This window comes from Engraulis encrasicolus, chromosome 1 (genome assembly GCF_034702125.1).
Source record: "Engraulis encrasicolus isolate BLACKSEA-1 chromosome 1, IST_EnEncr_1.0, whole genome shotgun sequence".
Lineage (NCBI taxonomy): Eukaryota > Metazoa > Chordata > Actinopteri > Clupeiformes > Engraulidae > Engraulis > Engraulis encrasicolus.
The window spans coordinates 25,918,384-25,925,686 of NC_085857.1; the positions used below are offsets into that span (position 1 = coordinate 25,918,384).

At 43.8% G+C, this 7,303-nt stretch overlaps 1 protein-coding gene across 1 annotated transcript in view; it reads left to right on the top strand.

Moving 5' to 3' along the window:
• Positions 1 to 2,914: 2,914 nt before the first annotated feature.
• The window catches only part of evi5l (ecotropic viral integration site 5 like), an 87,336-nt gene continuing 82,947 nt past the window's right edge, over positions 2,915 to 7,303 (top strand). Inside the window, exon 1 of the mRNA XM_063199284.1 lies at positions 2,915 to 3,153. The gene's annotated coding sequence lies outside the window, so the exon portion shown is untranslated. The remainder of the gene's footprint in view (positions 3,154 to 7,303) is intronic.

The window sequence follows — 7,303 nt, forward strand, 5'->3', positions numbered from 1 at the left end:
CTAGATCTATTATATAAGGTAGTGTGTCCGGGTATTTGCCAATGTCACCCATGATCCTCTGATGTTGGCATAGCACTTTACATGTATTCTCATTCTCAAGTCTGTTAACTGTGACATGTCTGCCTGCTTGGGTAGGCCTGTAGTGGGGTTTGCACAATGTTTTGTATAGTTTACAATGTAGTGGTTTGGAATTGTAGGCCTAGCTACATTAAATATTTGTATCCAATGTAAAAAAAAACAAAAAAACAATAGAGTTGTTCTATTTTATTCCATTCTATTCTGCTCTGCTACGCATGCATTATTCTATTCTCTATTTGCTGTGAGATTGGAATCATCATGGTGCCCATTTGACCCTTTCAGACTTCTGAAAAAATCATATCCATGTGAGTCTTTTGTCCAATGTATGGCAATGCAATTGTCACTGGCTGCATCACGAAATATGCCCCTGCACCTTTTGAAATATATTGGGGTGTAATGTACTGCTGTGAGCATTGCCACCAGTTGGGCTACACCAAGTAAGTAGGCCCAATAGAGCTCTTCAGCGTTGACGTCAACTTGTATGCGGCGTTTGGACTTCCGGTTCCATGGCGATTTTTTACATTGCAAAACGCCATAGAGATTCAGGTTTGGCAAAAATATAAGTTGCACGCCAACAACGAACATTAGCGTGTCCCCGCATCCCTTTCTCATTAGTGGAACGGATCGTATCATCATGTTGGTGTATTCACATGTTGAATCATGACGATTATGATTATAATTCAATATTGCTAACCCCTTTCTGATCATTAAAACTTCCGAACTACATACTTTCCTTTGGTTGCCATGGGTACAACCCTCCGCACGTACATGACGTTAGATACAGGCGCTGCTTCTGTAGCGTTTAGCATATGGACGCAACATCGTATTTATGTCGAAGTTTGACACAAAATGATCAACCATGTCATACCTACAGCCTATTTTTAACACCCTCGACAGTTTGCGGGGGTTCGCTAAGCGCGTGCTTGCACTCGGAGCTTATTTGAAACTGGCCCCTATTAATTCCCAATGGAGGCCGGAAGCCGATACGAACCAGGAAGTCCTTAAATGCTAACATGAAAGACTACAATCTACTACATGCTTCCGCGTTACTGAAGAACTCTATTACTGTGTAATTACTGGATCATTATATTTCTAATGAATGTTGTCATGTTTTCTCAGTGAAAATAGATGTTTTGTCCAGTTGGAAGAAAATCAAGAGTATGTACTTATTGCATTAATTTAACCCATTGACGCCTAAGGCACCTGCAAAAAAGGGTGCTGAATGCCTGAGCCCATTTTCAGAAAAGCTGCCCTCAGCCTATAAAAACCTAAATATCTCAGCTTCTGAAGCACATAAAAATATGCCCTAAGTTGCATTTAAATGCTAAGACCCTCATCTTTCATTCATTAGAATGTGTTCATTCATCTCAATCAAACTGAGATATTTAATAAAGTTGTCTCAAATCTCAGGAGCCTGAATGTTGCATGCGTAATGCAGCTCCAGGCGCCAGGGCCAATGCTGCACAACGCAACATCAGGCACCAATGGGTTAAGCAGGTTCAGAATAGCTGGTAGTTGTAAATCATACTTTTTTTTATCATTGTGCTACAGGCAAATGAGTCAAAATAGGAATATTCCCTTTCAGGGGGAAAAAAGTAATAATACTTAAAAAAATAAGGGAAAAAAGTGCATTCCTGCCTAATTTCCATTAATTTACGGCAGAATGTTTTATTATTGTGAATGTTAATTTGCCTCAATCAATCTAATTTTACTCAGTACTCAGCACTGGTTCTGTGTGATATCAGACTATATTGTCTGATATCACAGGCAAGCTCATTTGACCATGTTTCTGGGTAACAATGAGCCTGTTTAAAATTAAGGTTTCTTTGGACATCTGAAAACATTTGAAAGTGATTTTAATGAAGAGTAGAGGGTCATAAAGGTGTAAAAGCAACAGTGAGTCATAATTTGTGCAATTTTGGGGCCTCATGTAGGCCTACAAACAGTTCCGTAAATGTCATACTGCATCTTTGCAGAAGTAAAAAACTGAAAAGACACATTTGCACCTAAAGTGTCAAATTTTTCAGTCCATGCAGGACTTCATACTGATTCATGTGGTATTTGTTCATGTTAAGTTAGTGTTAGTTTCTGAAAATGTGTGAAAAGTTACATACGGAGATTTCTAAGCAGGTGTTGTCCTGGTCTAGGACTCTTATCCCACAAAATAGCATGCAAGTGGCACAAATAGTGTAATATTTCAGTCTGGCCATGGTAAGTCCGACCAGTGCACTTCAAAGTGGGGGGCGGGGACCCCTGGGGGGCCACGGGGAGGTGAAGTGGATGAACCTTTCCAAAATTGTATGTTTCCAGCTGCACAGCCCCTATTATCATTTTCTAACATGACACTGAGGGAAATTGTCACCTTTGTAGTCTACATGACTTTTTTTTCTTACCCCCAATGGATGGAACATTTGGCAGAAATTGCACTTGCATCTCTCCCCCATGCAGAATAAACCTTCATACATGCGATTGGTACGCAGCGCTGTCAATCAAACCGACTTTCACAATCCTAGAAGCGCCATTGGCTACAGCCATGTCTGTCACAGCTCTGACGTTTACGCGCATCTCTGTATCAGCCAGGGGCCTCCGCTTCATTCACTGGCACAAAATGGCGCAGTGCACGTAGCTATTCGAGCTTTTGTCTTTGTGCGGTGTAGGCTACATTGCGATGTATTTCCTAGACAAACTATTCAGCCCCATACAATTGTGACGGAGTCGCCTGGAGATCCTTTCCCATGCTGAGGTCCATAGAAATTGGGCCGTGAGTGTAGCCATGACGGGGCGGCGATTTGGGAGGTGCCATTTATTGTAGGCGTTGCCTGCAGGGTCTCCTTGAGGAAGCTCGAACTGACAGCTCCGATTATTTTCTCCCAATTTAACCAGGAACAGTGGGCAATGTGTTGGGTAACGTATCCCAACATTTCTTTATTCTAAAGCCTTGTTCCAACAAGCGCACAACGACCAACCAACGCGGAATGACAAAACCGTTCGCTAGGTTATAAAGGGGAATGTCACTACAGCAGCAGCCACGAGTCTGATTCCAGAGCCTGCCGCTATAATGGAAACGGAATTCAGGTAGGCAACACATTTCTCCCACACTCTTCGTAGAATTTGGCGTATTTTTTGTCTGGGTTGCGCTGTGGCATCTTGCTATCTGTTGTGGGTAGGCTATAGTCTCGTGAATAAGGAGATGCTATGGTGAGTCGGCAACAAACAATGCTATGGGATTCCAGTACATTAGGCTTTGCACCGATGGTCTACATCATGTCTAGCCTAGGCTACATCACCCACTCTCTCTGCATCCACTCTCTCGCATCGTTGTTCTAAAATGGCAATATTTCGAGGATATTTCCGTTATTATGACAGCAGTTCCGCCATCCCCGACACATCACAGACATGACGAAGGAAATGGGGGAAAGATGAAGCCTTCCACACTGTAATTTTACGCGCAACGTCAGACACGCACAATATATAATTTCTCTTTACCCTCTCGGCCTCATTTCTTTATCGTCATTATACAACCGAAACAATATCTCCAGTTTCAACAATCGACCAGCCCCACTGTCTGTCGGTTTTAAATTGCAGGTAGACCATGTAAACAGTATTGCCTAGCAAAGCTGAAAAGACACAGAGGCATTCCCCCGCAGCGCGCGCGTGCTTGTGTAGCTAGGTTCACACAGGTAACATCGGCGTCAGCGCTTTCACATCGTCACAGACTCACGGGCTATCACAGCAGAAAGTGGTGTTTTAAAATGCTCTCTGAGCACACACACACACACACACACACACACACACACACACACACACACACACACACACACACACACACACACACACACACACACACACACACACACAAGGAGTGTGTGTGCGCGCGCCGTGGGGGGGCCTGCTCTGTTGCAGACTCTCTCAGTCAGCGCGTGGTGATGCTGGCTCCATTTTCGCCATCGCGCGGACGTCCAATTGACCCACATTACTGTCAGAAGACGAGGCTCGCGCATACTCGCGCTTGTATTGGTCTCTCGAAAGAAAGACACGAGTGACTGACACAGCTTGTCTCTCCCGGTTAGTCTGACTGTGACTGCCGCTGGCAGGCAGGCACACACACACACACACACACACACACACACACACACACACACACACACACACACACACACACACACACACACACACACACACACACACACACACACACACACGCACACACACACACACACACAGCTAAAAAGAAAACACCCTCATTATGTTGTGCTTGCTCGCTGCCTTTTCTGCTCTCTCCCCTAAACAAGCTTGGAATATACTCTACTCTAGTCTTTTGAAGGCAGCATAACATCGTCCATGACGTTGTAGCCCACAAAGTCAAATCCGTGCTGACTAATGCAGAAAGCCTCTGGATTTCTTTTTTCTTTTTTGTTGCTTCCGGCAGTTTTTTTTTTCTATTCAAGGCCTCCTTCAGCCAATTTCCTCTGAAGACAGGCATTATCTTTCTTTGTCGTTTTTGAGTATTATAATGACGAGCGTAATTACAACTGATTGAGGATCCCTCTATCTGGCCGTTCAGACCTAAGCTAATTTATAATGCTGGAGTTCATGATTAGGCTATACAATGGCTTTGACCACCCTCAGTCTATCCTCCCCCCCCCTCTCTCTCTGTGCACGCGTGTGTATTCTGTACTGCATCTATACACACAGTCTCTCTCTCTCTCTCTCTCTCTCTCTCTCTCTCTCTCTCTCTCTCTCTCTCTCTCTCTCTCTCTCTCTCTCTCTCTCTCTCTCTCTCTCTCTCTCTCTCTCTCTCTCTCTCTCTCTCTCTCTCTCTCTCACACACACACACACACACACACACACACACACACCCCTCACCCCACCCTCCGCACAAACAGCTGTGTGATTGAGTAGCACAGAATGTGATGGAAGTGATGGGAGGAGAAAATGAAGTCTTTTTGGGAAAGGGTGTTGTTGCTATTGTCCTGCCAGGGCCTTATCTCCCAAATGCACTCACTCACTCACTGAGACGAGATGAGACGAGACGAGATTGATCGCATCACACACTCGTGTGTGTCGTTAAGGTAATGGGAGAAGGAGACACCTCTGCTGTTACTATGCAACCTTCATACCTTCACACACACACACACACACACACACACACACACACACACACACACACACACACACACACACACACACACACACACACTATGCTATGCTATGCTATGACACACATTTTTTAATGGAAACTCACACCTGGAAACATACCAACCCCCCCACCCCCTCATACACACACACTTAAGGGGGATTCATACTAGTCGTGAGTGGTGCTAGTCTCCTTCATACTTCACTCACGACGATGGCGCGCGCCGTCACGTGACCTAAAATTTCGACACGCCCCCCGTCGTAAGCTCAAAATTCGGCGCGTGTCGCCACGTCGTGCACACGAGGATTTTTCTAACTTGTCGTGCGCCACCAGCGACCACGCAGATAGGCAGACAAAGCAGGAGTTGCGAAGAGAGGCTACAACTACTGTAGGCTACTACAGAATGGATCCTGCATCATTTTGAGGATAATAAAATGTCAGAGAGTTATTTTATCTTCTCTCTTAAATGTTGTTTAGTGAAACAATTGTTTACTTTGTTCAGAAGCACGTTGTGTTCGGCGATCTATTTATAAATTCTGCCGCCAGAACAATGCTCTCACATGGTCTTGGAATTATCTGGCAATGTAGGCTACAACAAAAAATATATGTTTCAATGTGGTAAGTCACAAGTCAGACGTTCAGTAGCCCTACAGCAGCCGTGTTTGGCTTTCTATTTTATACATCAGTAGAACTCACGCTGCGAGTTGCGAAAAATACTGCCGTTTCTCTCATGAACAGCAGAGGGCACTTCCGACAATGCGAGCAAGGCGCTTTTGAAGTATGAATAGTCTGTCGCAAGTGATGACGTCATTAATGGTTCTCGCGCCACTCGCGACAAAGTGCGCACGTGAAGTATGCAGAGCCCTTTACAGTGACACTCAGACTCAGGACTCAACACACACGCACACATGCATGCATACACACACACACACACACACACACACACACACACACACACACACACACACACACACACACACACACACACACACACACACACTACACAGGACAACACACTACCCCACCCAGACTCCACCAAATCCCTTTTCCCCAATGCAATGGGGTGTTGCAATACCTGGTCTTTCCCACCGAGCGAGCGAGCAGCAACAATATGTCCTGACCTGTTGTGTGTACTATTCCCAGACAGACAATAGCCACGATTGTGCTCATTGTTACCGGACTGAGTATCAGGTGTGCAACAGAAAACTCTGGTTACCTAAGTCCTCCTGTCCTGACGCTAGGCTATCAGACTGTGCATGGGATTGCAGAAAGATGTTTGTTGATACTGTTGGAGTAGTAGACTATGGGAGTACATGGAGACCTTTCCAAATTTCTCCTACAAGGATCTGTGAAGTTGTATTTAGTTCTGTTCTGTACTGTTATATATTATATTATATTATATTATATTATATTATATTATATTATATTATATTATATTATATTATATTATATTATATTATATTATATTATATTATATTATATTATATTATATTATATTGTCCCTGTCAAATGAACATGAAAGGAAATAACACAAATTAAACTTAAAGGGGCACGTCTGCCAATTTCAATATGCTGTTGTATTGCTCATGCTACCTTGACTTGTCAGTACTCGGTGATGCTGCAATTTTCGGCTCAGCCCTTTCCGAGATCTGAGTTATTCTAATGGGGGCAGCTTTTGTTTACATTTTTAAAAATCTGAACATAGGCCTACTCCAAATATTTTCCCCAAAGGAATTGCTGTTTGCTAGTTGTCTGCTGATGTTGCATAACCATTTGGATGTTGGATGCCCCCATTACAGTGACCTTGATCTCGGAAAAGGCTGAAGAAAAATAAAAAATATTCTCAGGTTCTGACAAGTCCAGGGTAGTGTGAGCATTACAACTGCATGTTGAAATTGGCTGAACTTATCCTTTAAGCATAGAATTAAATTGAATAGACTGGAGGTGGCATGGGCATAGGACATGACTTTGTGCCTCAACCACTATTATGACCTTTGTTATAGCCAGAATGGGTAACAATCATGTTGTCGTAACGTTGTAACGACCAAAGTTTTGATGTGCCTGGAAAGAATGTCCGCAATGCTGTAG